We start from the raw sequence: 18,882 nt of genomic DNA, 5'->3' as shown, positions 1-18,882 counted from the left end.
TTGTACAAACATAAATATATCTATTGAATCAGTACCCACTTAGTAAACTTATAACCAATCAGCGTAACAAGAACAACCGTACATTTTCACAAACCATACATTATGTACAAATAAAATTTAGAAATTTAACTTAGTATTTACGTCTAATGATTAATTATTTGCAGTTCTGAAGTTTCTTACGAACTTATTATTTAGATACTAAGTACTTAGCGCAATTAACCTTAAATTTAAATTCACCCGCATACTCATACACATGGAATATATGATATTAATTAGAATATAGACAGTTCACATCGTGTATGTACGTGCGTATACGCATAATCTTTCAAATTTATCTTATTTATATACAAAAGTGATTAGTAATAAATAGGTACATAATAGATCCAATCTATAAACGACAATATTACAAATTGCTTCTACATCCTAATGATTCAGCGCCTAGATCGATGACAACGTTCAAATTTGATGCAATTACGATTAAGCAATGAATAATATTTGGTATATGATGTTCATTTTTGGTGTAACTTATTACATGTCTATTTTTATAAGCATCACTTACATAAAAAGTTATGTGCACTCGATGATCAGGGGTTGATTAGATTCAATAACTGTCGGCCTGGTGTTCTCCTGTTGGGCGTATGGGTTCGAGTGGTGAACTGATTCTAATTTGTTTGAAGGCGGAACTTCTCGAAGCAGTTCTAGAGGAGGTGCCATGTTACGAATGTGGGATTGAATGTGTTGAGATATTTGATCCATATGCGAATCGCTTTCCACTGGCACTGGAACGTATGCCCGTCCAACGTCGAAGTGACCAAGCCTTTGATCTCTATCGTCGTGCATCTCCCCTAGATACTCCGAAGTAGCGGCGGCAGCGAGCGCCAGTTCTTCTTCTATATTATTCGGTTTGCAGCTCGTTGTCTTCCAATGCGTGCGCAGACCTGAAGCGCTTATGTATTTCTTGTCGCAACCTTGGCAAACGTAAGGCCTATCGTTCGTGTGCAATCGCTTGTGCAGTTTTAAGTGTACAAATTGCGTGAACTTCTGAGGGCATAGATCACATGCGTATGGTTTCTGACCGCTATGCAATCGCAGATGGGTTTTGAGATTGGACGTGGAAGAGAATCGTTTTTTGCAAATATCACACTGATGCGGTTTTTTCGCCGGTATGTACCAGGTGGTGTTTCTGAAGGTGAGCCAATTGAGTAAAGGATTTCGTACAAACGTTACATTTAAAAGGTCGTTCTCCGCTATGCGTCCTCAGATGCACCTTAAGGTTCGATAATTGACCAAAAGTTTTGCAGCATACATTGCACTCATAGTGCATTTTGCCATCTTTCTTTTTCAATGGGTAAGGTAGGCTACGGTAACCCCTTGAGCCCTGAGAATTGGGACTGTGAGGACCACCTTGATCCATGCACATACTGTCTGGTGGAGATCCTGGAGCTTTCAGAGGTGTTAGCAACTGATATCCATGTGGTGGTGAATAACCAGGGCTTGTATTCTGATGAATCACATTTCCACTGCTACTACTACTTGGAGGTGAATATAATCCGTATGGGTAACCCGGGCTATGTTGACCTTCATAGTGCAACGGGGCCAATTGAGGTGGCGTGGCATAAACCAATGCCGGCGGTTGAGGAGAACTTCTTGTAACTACCGCATGAGGTGGAGGTGGACCCAGTAAACTAGAACTTGAGTCAGGACTACATGCTGCTCCATACCTTTGCGATTTCTTATACGAATATGCCATTTCCGTGGGTGAACTGGGTGGAGGCGGTGTCCCGTGAGACCTACTTGCAGTCAGTATAGTCTCTAGGATACTTGAACCTTGAGGGGAGTAGCGCATGAAAGCCGCTGTGGTGGCGTGAGCCTCCGCCTCTGTGCATGAGCAGTTAGAAGTTATGATAATAATAAGTTTGGTTTTGAGAATTATCCACCATAATGACTGTACTACTTGGCGGAGAAACTATTGTATGTGGTGATTTCCCATCCATTTCTAATTCTTTTTCCGACGATTCAATATCTAGTCCTTTTGTATTTTTATAGTGATACTTTAGAGGCATTTTAATTTTGACTTTTCGATATTCATTATTTACGTCTTGCATATCTGTTCTTTGCGGTAGTACTGTTTCTTCGGGCTGTTGGGATTTTTTAGAGCAATCTAGCACGTAATTATTTTCACTATCACTATCACTAGAATCTTCTGGAGGCGTGAATGCGTCATCATGATATCCATTGCTGTGGTAGCCTTCATCGCTCCTTACGGAACCATCATTAGGAGTAAGCTGATGTTCATATTGCGTAGAGTCTTTATTCGTTGAGTCGTCTTTGGGAGAAACGCCGCCGACGGGTTTGTGATACAGTTGCTTGGGCGATCTCATATCCTGGTGTTGTGGTACAGCATTCGCTTCATGTTGGGTTAGAGTATCTTGATTATTATTTACTGCGTGCGGTGATGTTTCTCGTATGTGCATAGTTGGTGGGCTTGGCTGTCTTTGCCTAAGTCGCTGTTGCTCTGCTAACATTTCGCGCTTCACCCGTGGGTCGGCGTTACGATACGGCGGCGTTGGACTTCTTCGGATAACTTCTTTAGGTGGGTAATGCAGGCCCATGACATATTTCATATGATTGTACGCTATCTCAGGGTGGACTGGTGTTTGCGGTATGCCGTAGGCCTTTTTAATTGTTTCTTCTTTGCCTACCGATTTATTAACGTGATATTTATAACAAAAACAATACATTATATTCAATATAATTACAAATAATTAAAAAAACTGATCAGTTATGGTATTTTTCAAATATCTCTTTAAAAAGAATCGACAAATCAAAGATCAAAATAAATATATACTCACAGATTGAATACGTTGCCCTTTCAGGATCAATGTCGTATCCTAGCCTTTTCGCAAAATCTCTGCAGTACCAAACCATTAATTCTTCATTAGGCATAATTTCACGAATTGTGTAAAAATAAATATGCTCCTGAAAATATTCGAAAGTATAAATTTATAACTTGTTTTTTTTTATAACTCATTAATTAACTGTTCATTTATTCTGATCTAACCTGATGTTGACATGCCACCAAATTCATAACAGAAAAACTATAAGCTGAAGCAACGTAACGCATCCAATTCGCTTGCGAGGTATCAGATCCATCCAAATAGTAATAATCTGCATCATTAAATATCTGCAAGTAGAAAAAGTCATATATAGACAAAATTCATTGGTTCTGCAGTAAGTTGTATATGGAATAATCATAAACATCAATAAAACATATACATATTTAGATGTTATTTATTGAGTGCAACTGTTTACTCAAATATGTTCGAATATCTACAGAATTAATGTACAAGCTTTGACGAAGAAGATAAAAATGATATAAAAAAAGAGGTCGTAACAATATTGAAATTTTACATATCGCTTCATAAATATCATATGCATAATATAAGCTTACAATAGAGTTGATTTATGATACTATTATTTATTACTTATATTTAAAAAAAAGTCTCATCTCACCTTAATATTACCATAGCTACGATGCCGCATGACTTCTTGCACCTGCCACCATGAAAGAAACAGAAAGCCACCATCAAAACTTTGTTAGTGAGAAAGAATGTCAAGCAATAGCGAATTTACTAGTTGAACCAATAAAATCAACTTCAAAGAATTTTCATCATAAAAGATAAAATTCTAGTATTTGGTTAATGAATTTTCAGATGAGCATTTTATGTACAATAATAATACTTGGAATTTATGTTCTACGTCAGTAACCATAAATCGACTATTGATTTGAGTGTAAATTCATTTTTATATATTAGTAGAAATTAAGAACTTTTTTAGATTTTTACAGAAATAGAATGTTCTTAGTGAATACATATAAATATAGATTTATTTATTAAATTTTCGAAAAAATGGAGTGTATATGATGAATTTTGAAAATACTTATGGGAATATATTATGTACATTATGCATGAAATTATAATAAATATAATTTATTTAAAATGATAAATATAACAATCATTTTTTCAATAAGCTTATATATCAAAAGCCGTCAACTGAAATCTAGTTATAGTTTCATTTTTTCGATTTTAAAACGACTAAATATATTATATATTGAAATTGAATGGAATTAATCAATAATTAATTGATACAACTTTAAACTTTTTTATATGTATCGTATTATAAATTTATTTATGTCCAGATAATAGCAAAATTGTTTTCTACTTACAATCGCACTAATACAAGCGAAATTTATATAATAGTTATTGATTTTATGAGTGACCGTTCACTATAAATACATGCATATTTCTTATTCCCAAGAAATTACAGTGTCAGTTTGGTTAATTGTTATTGAGTTTTAATATATTAAAACTTACCCTCCAGAAGTACCTCCACGATATCTTGTCATTTGGTGAGTCAGGTGTTCGTACTCCTTCGAATGGCCCAAATCTCGTACCCCTGGGTATCACGCCCGTACTCCACACTCCTTCAGTCTAAATAAAAAAGAATAAGAATTAACTATGAAATAAATATATATACATATAATGTTCTTAAGATTGACAGATAAAGTAATCAGTATATTTTTAGGTATATTATTGGGAACATATTAGAGAATTTATAAGAGAAACAGATACATAATTTTTGAGTACCTTTTATTCATCGAGTACACGTGCGGATAAAATGGGATATTAATGTTACAAATAAAAATGCGACAATTTTTTTATAATTGTAAGCTAACAATGACATAATTACAATTTTGAAATCTTAATCGCGAGGAATATATTCTAATCTCGAATTCGAGGATATTCCTGTTTTAATAGTTATGAACTACATGGGGTAAAAATTTGAAGATAATACGTATTGTTTATGAATGATAATTCGTAATAAACAATTCAAGATAACAAATAAAATTAAAATATTTGAATATTTTGAAAAGTTAAACTTGTATAGTAAGTATGATCATGAATCTTGCTGGTAGTCGTATATTATAAATCAGCCACACATAGAAGTTACATAAAATGAATCAAAATTGGTAGCAAGGGAGACAGGGTGCGGTTGTACTACTTTTTTTGATCAGTTATAATTTTGTCAATTTATCGGTTCGCTGGAAAAGTAAATTAGATGGTTATTTGAAGATTTGCCTACGTGAAAATAGTGAAATACTGTCTTTAAATACGATTAGCCATAAAATCATATCATATAGGAAAAGTGCGAGTGGCACAACCGTTTACACCCTCAGGACGGTTGTGACAGGCATAAAATTATGTTAAAAAACAATAATTATAAACACCAATATGGTTTATAACGACTTTTGATGTCAGAAATATGTAACACAACACAACATAATCATTTAAACAAAGCTTATGTATATAATATAAAATATGTAACTATACACAATTTTTTGAACAAAAAATCTTTGATTTTTTCTTCTTATATTGAATTTTCCTTTTCCTTTCTCTTTCGTTTTTTATCTCAGTATAAAAAATACATGTCACATAAAACAAAACTAATTGCTGATAAATAACTAACATTCAACTTGCAGCATAATAACAAACAAATTTATCTATCTGTATACAAGTAACAGCTATTTAAAAGAAATCGAACAAAAAACTCGACTATTTAAAAGCGGTCTACAAATCATGGTAATGTAGGGCGATGACTCAATGCGATAACGGAAACTTGTTCGAACAAACATACTTCAATTTTCTTTCCCTTTGGAAGCTATCAAAAAATCAGTATAGTTTAGCTGGCACAACCGTACCCAAGTCTCCCCATGTTTTTTTCTTTAGATAAGTGATTATTACCGGTATATTAGGCGTGGACAGCACGACGCTCGGCCTGAGCGACAGACTGCGCGGCAGCGTGCGTTCCGCCCTGCCTGTCACGCCGCGCTCGCACGGCACGTCGGGTACCAAATAAACCGCCAACCGCTCGAAGTCCGATTCCCGCATCCGCGTCACGTCGTACTCCTGGGACGGTGACGGCGTTCTAGACAGGCTCGGCGCTTCCATCATTGCCTGAAAGATAAAGGAACACTCATTGTAATACATACTTGAGAAAGCCGTAAATGCGATCTAAAATGCTTTTACTACAATCGCTGGAATTTTCGAAGTGTACACACGACCTATGTAATCGTTACATCCAACAAAAAAGCTCTTGGCATCGAGAACTGGGTTTGATCAACTTTATAATTAATGTTCTAGAATTTTACACCCATCCGCAAAGAACACGATATCAAGTCAATTAGCGAGCTTACATGAATATTCAATCCTTTTGGAAAGTTTTATATTTATATGTGCTGAGTGAAATATAAGTTTTGAACTACTGTAAGAAGACGTTGTGCCGTTTTAATTCATTGAATGGCAATCAGAACAAGTAATTCCATAATTTACATCTTAAATATATGTTTGATTGCGAGATTTGTTTTGATTACCCGGTATATTGCATGAACAAAATTTGAATTTCTTTCTGAAATACATACGAATACAGGTAATTCTCTCTTTGTGATTATCCAGTAGACGAGCAACAACTTGTTTATAATTCATGCATAGGACTAAACAATATTTCTAAATATTTTATACAATTTAAACTACAACTGACAAGTTCATATTATAAATTTTGTTTTATAACTTGCGTGTTTTTTTTCACAACTTAAAAGTAATATGTGGTTGTGAACAGATCATAGTGTGCAGGTGGACATATTAATCATTAAAATTTATTAGTAATACTTATAATATGACTACAATAATATTAATGAGTAAATTTACATAATTCATATCATGAGGAATAACAATTTCTTTAAAATATATGCAGCTTATGCATGAATTTAAATTTTAAGATTTTTTCATTACATGAAAAAATATAAATAAAAGTGACAATACTTTAGTTTTATATTTTATTCTTGCAAATTGCTTCCAAAATTTGTGAAGTAACCAACAAAGCACAAGCTTTTTATATCACTTTTTTATGTATGTGTAACTTTGTGCAAAGATCGCAGGTCAAAATGCGTCCTTGTATTTCCAAGAATAGCTCTATTAATTTGTATGCAAGATAGAAAAACAGAAAAGTAATAAAATCTATGTCGAAAATTAAATTTGTAATTTTTATTTTGAATTTTAAATCATTTCCATATTATGTCATAATAATTCAGTATGTGTGACTCTAAAATGTGAATTGATTTTGTTTTAAACACTTCGGTACGGTGCCTATTGGTCGCAAAATATCGCTCACAGCCGGCATACAACGTCCGTATATTGAGCGTTCATATTACAGCCGTCCACTAAACACGACGCCCGGCTGTGTATGGCATTCTATGGCCGTCAAGTATACTTGTCGCTCGTACCGAATAGTTAAAAATGTGGGCTTACTAAAACATCAAATGAAATTGATAGGTTTGTAAACATATGAATGTAATTTCGCAACTCAAATAAACTGAAACTTTACTAGCAAGAACAGATCGCGAGTGTATAAGCCCATGGCCATGGGCGTAGCCAGGAGGGGTTGAAGTTAGGAATCGTTCCTCCCATTTCTATTCGAAGGAGATAAGTGAAAATTTTCGTCTTAATTGAAATTTGTTGAAGTGTTAGTAGTGTTTACTTTGGTTGACCACCCTTCTATCAAAAACCTGGCTACGCTTATATACATAAGTAATAAATGATAGGCGATATATATTAGCAGTTAGGTAATAACATCAAGTGTTTGATAAAAGTACAATGTTATATAAAGTTCATTCCAGAATATATATGAAATTAATAATTTATGTAATGTCTTTTATAAACCATAACCGATAAAAAAGTAATGTATAACGTTTAACAACCTATTAATTTACGATTGATACGATTGTGATCATCTCTGAAAATACTATTCTTGATCATTTTTGGGTCACTTCCTGCAGAACGAGTATGAAGTACAAATTTTGCTTCGCAAGTAGATAATATCGTTTTTTAATCAAAAAATATTATTGCATTATTATTTTATAATGAATGCAGTGTTTCTTGAAATATCTTAAATCTGCATAAATATTATCTATTGAAAATTTTGCGGCGATACGTAATATTTGCATACTCTAGTACTCCGGCATCGACTCTAATTTGTTGTACGATGCACATGCGCGTCATAGAAGCAAGTCTTCGGGAAGGATCAATGCAGCTCCAGTGACCTACATATATCATTCTGCACCAAAACATAATCACCTGCCGCGCACACAGAAATGAAACTGCATAAAGATATCATACAAATAGTGTGCATGGTTTTTGGAAAAAAAATACGAAATATTAATTTGTTCGACTGTCATCTCTGCAAACTTCCTTTTCAAAGCTCAATTATTGCTTGCTAAAGTTTTAAGTTAAATTTTTAGTATTTATTTATCTTTTGCTTTTTGCATTTATTGTAACATACACCAATCAATATAATTTTTGTTCGTATAAGACCTTACAAAAATATTTTTTTATCATTGAAGTGTTAATAAATTTTTCATATTTTAATATCCTATTTTTGCAAAAAACTTCATATTTAGCAAATACATAGAGAATACCATACATTTAATAAAATATACTTTTAATGATCTACAGAGTAATCCACGAGAACGTTGGGGATTATATTAGTTGTGATAACCAATTAGTTAATAATGCGGTATGATCAAAGTAACATACTGGTTATTATAGTGGAAATAGATTCGGTTTAGTTCTAATAATAGATATACTGACCAACAATAACGTCACAAAACCATGCAGATTGACCACCTAAATTTAAGTTAATTTTCCACTTTATAGTAACCGTAACGTAAAAATATTTATTCCATTTTTATGCTATTTGCTAATATACTTTTTGCACATCAGTTTATGAGACGAACAAGAAATCGATTTAATAAACAATAACAATTATTCTATCATATTGAAAAATCAACCGTCATCTTAAAAAGTTTGCAACGGTAATTAATAATATAGAATTAAAATACAAAGATGAAAATCGAAAGAATATAGTAATGTATTATTCAAATTACCCAGAATTAAGTATTAAATAAAACATTATTAACAGATTTATGCATATTGGTGAAATTTCTATAAAAAAAAAATTGGTAATATGTGCTTGAGCAAAATTTTTATATTTGACCACATATTGGTAATTTTGCACACATTTCCTATTTTTTTTTAAAGCTTTCAACTTGTTTCATTTTTCAAAAACGTGTTAGCCTATACACATACCAAAATAATCAGAATATCCTGAAATGCAATTTCGATAATTGAAGGGAATTGAATTTATTTATTGTGTACCAATGCAAACATACATCAATATTTTTCAATTATATCAGTAAAGCACATAATCGATTATATAGTATATATATATACATATATACATGGTGGTTTGTTATGCAATATTTTCCTATATAAACATCATTTGAAATATTTTTGTGCTGGCTTTTAACATTTAATAATAATGTATAGATAGATATTCTGAAATATTGTCACAAAACTTTTTAAAAAATGTAAATTATTTTACAATTAGTCAAATCCATGATTTTTTTAATCATTTTTCTAATGTTCAAAATATTCTAAATGACATAAATTAAATTCAAATTCTTCGAAAAATATAAACAAACTCTAACATCCCGCTGGGTAGATTATAGTAATCGCATAAAAATCAAAAATGAAAATTTTTATACATCTTTACGTGTCAAAGCCTTCTGAACATTGGCATACCCTACAAAAAATTGATGTATGTGTGTGCGGATACAAATTTTCATCGACGATTTCGAGAGCACGGATCTACCGATTTGAATGATTCTAAAAACCTTCGATTCCTATTGATAAGGAATGACGTGCTCATTCGTTTTGGCAAAGGCAGGTCCTGCCGTTTCGATGATACGGCTCAAAAATGGTAGTTCAATTCGTGAGGGAATGGAGCATCCGATCTGGATTATTCAAAAAACAATTTACTTGTATGGACAAGATGAAGATTTCGTTAAATTTTTGGAAAGCAGGTCCAACGGTTTCTGAGATCCAATAAAAAAAGTAAAAATAAATGCTATTTGACGGTCAAAAATGATCATTAGACATTTGCGTATCGAATTATCAGATATTTTATAGAGATTTTAATAAGTACAAATTTTGTTTTCATTTCTGTAGGTACCAAGATTTTCAATGTTTAACCGTTAGACTGCGATGCGGCGATTAAGCGCTTAAATGTTTTGTCTCTAAAATTAATTTTGAAAAATAAGCTGTAAAAAAAATTCAAAATTTTTAAAAAATTTGTAAATAAAAAAAACTAATTTTTTAAAGTAGTCAATTTTTTTTGTCTAAATTCTCAAAAATAAAATTATTTCTAAGTATTCAATAAAAAATAAGTTTTTAAAAATTGTAATACGGTATGTTTCAGCAATTTGCCTTAAGGCACGATGCCATGCACGATGCACCACTAGTTTTTACATTTTCTTCAAATTTTCAAGTACCAGCATTTCGCCTTCAGGCTCAATGTCAGGCACGTCCAGTTTATCTTTATATCAATTGCTCCTTACGTATACGGCAACCCAAGTCACGCTCAAGGCGCATGCGTTGACCGAGTGAAAGGCGGGCCAATACACTCGCGTCCCACATTACGCGAGTTAATTTTCCGAGAGTTTAAAATCTTTGGGCGGTCTCACTTAGAATTTCTATAATTTGTTTTCATAATCAATCGATGACAATATGAAGCTTCTGAACCGAATCAAAATCAGTACAAATATATATTTAAATAATAAAATAGTTTTTGTTTTATTCTACTAGCAAACCCGACGAACTCCGTTTCGCCACCAAATGGTTTCATGAGAAAGATGAAGAAATTTGTCGTTTGTTTTATATTTGAAAAGAAAAAATTTGATTTTATTACACAACAGTAATGAATTTATTTTGATTACAAAAATGAAGTGTTTTTTAGTTAAACTTTCCTAAATAAATGAACGTGAATCCGCAAATTATCCGTTTCATTGAAGTGCTCTTTGGTAAACCACATTTTTTGTTTTTTGGTCTGACGTTAACACAATCAAAGCGGATGGTTTCTCAACTCGTGAACAGACATCGTATAACTGTCCATGTAAAAAACAATAATTTTCTAAATAATATTTGAAATTTATTCCGAAAACACTGAGCGATTGGCCTTTCGACTTGTTAATTGTCATTGCGAACGCAAGGCGAACTGGAAATTGCAATCGTTTGAAGTCAAACGGAAGATCAGTCAGAATCATTGGTATGTCACCAAATCGCCAGTAATTTTTGATTGAATGATGAAATTCAGTGCGTGTACATCATTATTCTTTGCGGTAAGAATTGCTCGTTGATTTAACCAAGCATAATTCTGATAATTCTCACTAATGTCATTACTCGAATTTTTAATTACGGTGCGTGAAGTTCCAGCAATTTGCATTAAGGCACAATGCCATGCACTACTAATTTTCTTAGCTATAAACCTTGCGGAGCCCGAGACCTTTCCAAATAATGCAAAATTGTCGAAATCGGTTCGTGCGTTCTGGAGTTATATCATCAGGAAGGAAAACCCGACTTATTTTTATATATATGTAGATATAATATACGGAAAATCTGAACTTATTTAAAATTCGTTATTAAATACACATTAATTAGTGGCGCAATTAATGATAATCAAAATAACTATTTTGTGTGCTTTTATAACAATTCAATTTTGAGACTTTTTTTAACCCATTAGAGATCGAACGTATTTGCTACGATTCTCTATTAAAGTTTTAGAAAATATTGATGATGTATTCTTCATTTGAATTAACATTTTCCAATAAGCTTCCTATAAGATCATGTACGGTTGCAGTCATAACAATCCAAATATACGCGATAATTAATTAATGCTTTATAAGTAAGAGAAAACTTAATAAAGTTCAGAGTAATAACATAATATTCTGAATTCTAAACTTATTTTAGAAGTTCAATTTGTTGGTTAAATGTTTTATTAAAATGAATAAAGGTATATCACCTTTAGAACTCAAATATATTTTAAATTATTAGTATTGAGTAATCACCTGTATATTCATTAATAAATTATGTGTTGCAAAAAATGTTACATTAATTTTACATCTGATAAAAATACTGTTTCCATATGTCCTCATGATTTGACCGACAAAAATACGCCCACGTCGTAGGGAGGGTCAACAGATCTATGGAAACATCGAAATCGGCTATGTTGGGTAGTGGAAAATTATGGGCTAGGCGGACGGAACGTTCGAGAAAACATACTAGTCTTCAACCGCAGAAACAATCCCATGGTCACAGATACCATGATCCAAAAAGCGGAAGACAACATGGAATATGCTGGGGATATCAAAACTACGTACTTGAAAACAAAGAGCGTGAACGACATGATGACTACTGCAAGAGCTAATTTGATGATGCAGAACATTTAGTCAAAAAGACACTTGAAGGCAGTAACGATTTTTCAATTGGAGACAGAAAAATCGCTACTTTAGAGGTCGCTGGTGGTTTTATCGAAAATTACAACTTATTACAAATTATTGCTGGACAAAATCGACAAAGCGGAAAGGGGGAGCAAAATGGAGATCAACATCGATAAATACAGATTAATAAGAATGCCTAATAAAACAACCTTTAAGGATCCCTGCAAGGAGTTCAACCACTTAGGATAAGATGCAACCAAATGAATATTGCACAAGGATCATGATGGCGAGAATTACCTTCTAACCAATTTTCGCTTTTGATAATTTTATTTCACATTTGAATAAACTTACAAAATACTTAACCTTTCGAAGTACACTATGAAAAACTAGTCTCATATTATGTATTTACGACAAGACAATAAAAATAATAAAATAACATACAGCCTTCATATTAAATCAAGGTCAATGAAAAAATGAATTAATTTAATAAATTCAAATTAATAAAATAGTTATTATGATATATTTGATTTGACAATTTTCAATGACGTGCCATAAAATAAATACAAATTTGGATATCACATTTGAATAATACATATTCGACCAAAATATATTTGCCATATTTTTTTAATTTCCTGATTCAATTATTTGAATATAATCATCAATTTATTCTAATCAAGTATTGTAGCTCACTTGTATACAATTAATTTCATCGTTATTGTTATCATTAATTAACTTCAGATATTAAATTAAAACAATGCTCCGTTGAATGAATTGCATCAAATCATTGAACCATACTAGATAAATCAATGTTGTTCAAGATATGTTATTCAAATTTCTAATTATCAAGTATAATATTTACAAAACAGTTCAAATGTACTAACTAAATAACAGTATTATCAATTTAATGTCATTGATTAAAATTCTATTTATTATTTTTATGATTATGGAGGCTGAATTAAATTTTTGTTTCAATGAATTTTTTGAACTCATATATCTGAATAATGAATCTGAATTTGAAATATAGTAGTCAGCCCAGTTATTTTGTAGGTATGGCTACAGTGCTCAATTTTATAAATTCATACAAATTTCTAAGGTTTTTTTCAATCTGCATGAAGTACTTGGAAATTGAACATCGAATGATTATTCAGATAAATATCATTGAAAATGTATTTGTTAGAGACAAAAAGTTTGCCAAATTTATAGTAAAGTTTGTAAAATTATTACGTGTATAACCGTTAATATTAGTAATGGAACATCAACCAGAAATATTGCATATACGAGTAGTCAAACTCTAGAAATTCTACATCCACCGGGTTTCGACAACCGTGGTCATGCGGTTTATAGTAGTGCAAATTTTATAATCAATTCCATATGTCTATTTATTACTTCATTTATCAATAGATACACCGCAACAAACAAAAATTATGAAAAAATGCGAAATAATTACAACGTTTTTACGACCCGCTAAAAAAGATCACTGCAATATTTTTATACTAACCAGCTAACATTAGAAGATTCGTAAATAATATAGGTTTTGAATAATTAATGGTAATATTTTGGAAAATTATAATTTTATATGTATAATATATAACACAAATTCTAATTTTACAAACCGTGCTATACAAAGACCTCTTATGGACTATTCAAAGACAACTGCAATGAATATTAAATCTACATCAAAGCAACCTCTTTGAGATTTAATAAGATTAATAAGACTCCTAAATTATTAGCAGTATAAAAAAATAAAATTATCATTACTCAAGATTTTAAAATTAAACATGTATTGTGAAGAGGCGCACACTTGAATGAAAGAAAGTTTCTTATCAACTGATTCAGATAGAAAGATATTTTAGATTTTTACATTTTGAATTAAATACGAAGGTTATAAAAAGGCATGGAAAGGAGACCTTTGTTCTGATCGTATTTAAGGTTTAATGTCTTATTTTAATTTTAAAGGTATTTTACAAAATAATCACATTTTTTGGCAACTAATGCTAAAAAACTATCGACGGAAGAAAATACTTTTATTATGGATTTTAAAAGATTACCGTTTATCATCCGATAGCAAAGTCATAAGAATCAAGATTATAGCTGGTTATATATTTTTCCCCTCTACTTTCAAATATTGTTGTTGAACAATGCTTAACTTTACTAGTTTTGGACGCATTGGTGATGGACCATTTTAACCCCGGACCTTCATATATTACTATTCATTCTTCGATAATTTCTGGGAAATTATAACTGGGAATAAGTTATTCGATTAAATGTCCCTTTGATCGATTCCAAATTTAGGTTCTGATTTTAAATAACATAAAAAATATATTCTAGAAAATGTTTTATAAATACCAATGAGTGTATAATTATACAAATACATGTACAATTATACAATACAAAAGTTCTTTCAGAGCACCGTGTTTGAGAAAAATATGATTTGTCAACCACACCGAGTTTATAGTTCACTTCACTGTTTATACGAATGGAATAGTTTTATTATTGATTTTTAAGTCGAACGGGATAAAAAGTATCCTATATGCTTCTCCTGGCTCTAAACTACCTCCCTGCCAATTTAAATTATAAACATCTCTAATACTCTATTTAAATACGTATAAACAAATATACATATAAATAAACATTTGAAGTTATATTTACATGTTCAAGAAATTCCATGCTAAATTTCTCCATCGTCCTTCTGGCATCGCTGGTTTGTCGTGAATAAATATTAGGAACTAATTTATTTGCCACTTAGTAACAATTTTTCATAATTATTTATAACAATGGTGGTTAAAAAATTATATTATATATTTGTAACGAAACAAAAACACCGGTTGACAGTTGAAACTAAATGTTATGGATAAAATATGAATCATAGATTGAATAAACTAAATGGATAGTTTATCATTAATTAATTTTAATGAATGAAAATGGGATAAAAAGTATCCTATGTCCTTCTCCTAGCTCTAAACTACCTCCCTGCCAATTTTCAACTAAATCGGTTCAACCGTTCTTGAGTTGCAAAATTCTTGAGTAACTAACACGATCTTCTTTTACATATATAGATTTTTAAAGCGTAGAGCATGAATTTATGTTATAAGAATTTATGAGAAAACATTTCAGAGCAATGGAGAGAATAGTACTCAGCCTCACCGTAACTTTTTGGCCTATTTTGCGGCCGTCGAGAAAACGTGTGTTTTGGACGTGTTGAAAAAGTTTCAGCATCGCTGGGCTAAATGTAACGAATTCGTAAATTATGTTGAAAAAAATCGACACTTTGCCAAGGTAATGTCTTTCATTTGTGGACTAAGTACTGGTACCTTAAGAAGAAGAGTACTTGACTTATGCTATGCACAATTAGAGACTTTTTATAGAGATGTTAATAATATGCTAAATTGTTTTAGTTTAATTTGGACTTTGTAACGATACGGCTTACATGTTCCTATGCAATTTTTTAATTGTCTGTGTCAATTATTAAATTAGCTTTAAAATATTGTTTCTATTCGTATGCATTTTATTTCATTCACTGTGCAGTAAGATTCGGCAATTTATTAGAGTAGCTAAGTACTTGCTGTAAAGGAAGTAAAAATATATCTTGTGATTCCAAAAAGCTATTTGTCTTATACATACAAAATGTTTTAGATTGCATAAGTGCACTATAAATTAATAATAATTCAATTTTACAATACATTAAATAAATGCCGAATATGAAATAAATACGATAATTAGTTCTATTCTCTATTATGTTCAAATGATAGTGGACTAAGAGAACGTTCTGCAGCGCAAATAAAAAAAATACGTCAATGCGCAAATTTCTCGAAATGATACTGCCTAAACCTCGTGCGATGCTTCATTAGTTATTGTAAAAAAGTTTTGAGGCGTTAAAACTGACTTATCAATTACTTCTCCATAAAAAGTGAAATATGGCGTCACACTTTAGAGCACATAAAACATTGAAACAAGCAAGACAAAAACCGAAACTGCAGTACCGGCTATGCAAGCTAACGAATATCAACGAGTATCAGTGCACATAGACACATGCAGCGCAATTGCATAACTATGGGTCACATTGAGAATAACTTTCCTTCGTATTTGCGGGCAACCACCAACACAAGTCCAGGCCGATATCACCAGCACACCCAAAAGCCATCGACTAATTTCTACACGTTACGTACACACGGACATACTTTGAACACATTTGCAACCAAGCACGCTATTATATCCAAACGCAACCTTGAATTTTGCTTTTCATGGTCGTGATATCATGATAATTATGAAAAAAATTGAACACGTAATTAGTCTTTTGTATGATATGAAAAGATCTATTATTTTTTCTTACTTTATTTTTTGGAGCAATTTGCTGAGACTGACTATGATATCGCAAACATTTCAAAAATTTAAACTGTTCCATGCCAAAATTAAGTGAAAACTGCAAGAAAATTATTTACAAAAATATTATAAATAAAATGCATACAATATTTAGATGTGAATAAAATATGTGGTACTTACACCTCTCATTTTTCAGTATCCAATAAATGCAGTCTTATTTCGGTCGTATTATTGCTTCATCATTCAGTATCTGGAATTAAAAACAATGTTATCACACTGCCAACATTTTTTGAATGCTGTATGCAAGTCTCACTTAGAGTATTCAGTGTATTTACAATTATTAACTCATTCGGCAAAACACTCATTGTCAGTGTTGTATACATTTTACAATCTACTAATATAGTAGATTATTATTTAAAAACTGTTCTATTGTAGCTGAAAAATTCACCCTCAACTTTTTTTTGCGAAATGGAACGCAAAAGGGTAAACGTTAAACACACAGTCAAATTCTTAAATGATCAACTTTGATGAATTTGCATAATAGAAAAAATCAAAATGACAAAATGCCCTTTTGAAATCCTGCACATGAAAATGGAAACCGAAAATCATCAATAGTGTTCGTCCTCGACGTAGGATTCGATTCCAACTAACAGCAAAGTTAGATTTAAGCGTTCGCGACCTTCGCAGAGTGATGACTCGTCGTGTGTACTCGCGGTATTTCGCCAACTTCACAAAATCTCATAATCATTCCTTTTCGATTTCATTCGCCAACACTTCCGGAATATTTATTCAACAGTAATTAATGATATAAATGATTTTAGATTTTTTTAGCATCTTAGCAAGATTAATTGTTAATTATTAACTACGGACAGGTATTGAAATAGAAAATAGGTGTATTTACATTTCAAGACCTTCTGACCATTTTAACATATCTTAAAAAATATTGAATAATGTGTGTTTGTGACAAACTTTTTGTGCCTCGTTCTCGAGAGAACGTATCAACCGATTTGAATTATTCAAATGTATGTTCGATCCGTATCAATATAATAAAAAAAATATTTTCAAACCTTTTTAAATCATTATAATTTATTTAATAAATAATTTTTGAGGATACTGAGGTAAATGCGAAAAAGCGCTCACATTCGATGGCAAGAAATCATTTCACATATATGAATCAAACGATCAGACTTTTTTGAACTTGCAGAGTTTTTAACCATTTTTGCTACTTAGTTTTTCCGTATCAATTTTGAAGCGATTGAAATGAGTGAAAATTCTGTGTTATAAAATTATTTATTTTGTACCTATCCTGTGCTTAGAGACCGAGCGAGCATACAGAATATGTTATAACTAAAAAAACAACTGATTTTTGAAACGACCTAATAATAAGTAGGTAATTCAGGGTCCCATATTATCCTTATTATATTATTATTCATTATTGTCGCAAATATTAAATTATTTATTTTTCCTCCATCAACAATGTTCAAATTCCTTAAAATTTAATTAAAATAATTGTTAATTTCTAAAAGTTTCAAAAATTAATTTAAAAAAAAACAAGATATTTTAATTTGTAAAAATTACTCCGTTTCATAAAAAATCCGATTTTTCAGAAATACTTTTTTTTCGTAATTGTTTGAACAGCAATCAAAACTATTATATGTTCTATAAGCTGTTTGGTTAAGACTTATGACTACTTGTTCATCCATCGATTTACCATTCTCTTATGTGTGGGATATTTTTGATATTCTCTTACGTCTAATAGTTAACATGTGATTGGATGTTGCAGCAATGTCCACGAAAGACGATTTTCACTTGGAATTATATTGTAATCTATAACCCCATGTGGAAATTTGACATCAAAGCTGCCTGATGTCGGGCTACGGCGGTAGCGGGAATCGAACCAGCGAACCTGGGACTAACAAAAATACTTAATCGGAATTCATTATTATCAACAGATTTAAAGTTTAACAAATTTATTTTTTTTTTAATTTAAATTTATTGAATATGTAAAGTTCTATATATTTCAAGGAATTCAAAAAAAAAAAAATGTCGCATTTTATATGAATTTCGTATAGTAGTTGTGTACAGCATCTATTGTTTCACGGAAGAAAAAATCGTACAATTTAACTATCGCACAATGTCATACACGGCTAGTCGATATCTAATTGTTGCCTACT

At 31.4% G+C, this 18,882-nt stretch overlaps 1 pseudogene; it reads right to left on the bottom strand.

Annotated features, from left to right (window-relative positions):
• Positions 1-567: 567 nt before the first annotated feature.
• On the bottom strand, positions 568-17,077 carry LOC113366588 (annotated as a pseudogene).
• Between the last annotated feature and the right edge of the window lie 1,805 nt (positions 17,078-18,882).

This window comes from Ctenocephalides felis, unplaced genomic scaffold (assembly GCF_003426905.1).
Source record: "Ctenocephalides felis isolate EL2017-DRISC unplaced genomic scaffold, ASM342690v1 CF-g0.4_SCAFFOLD_00606, whole genome shotgun sequence".
Taxonomy (NCBI): domain Eukaryota; kingdom Metazoa; phylum Arthropoda; class Insecta; order Siphonaptera; family Pulicidae; genus Ctenocephalides; species Ctenocephalides felis.
Note: the sequence above shows the minus strand (reverse complement) of the source record. Positions and strands in the feature narration are given on the sequence as shown.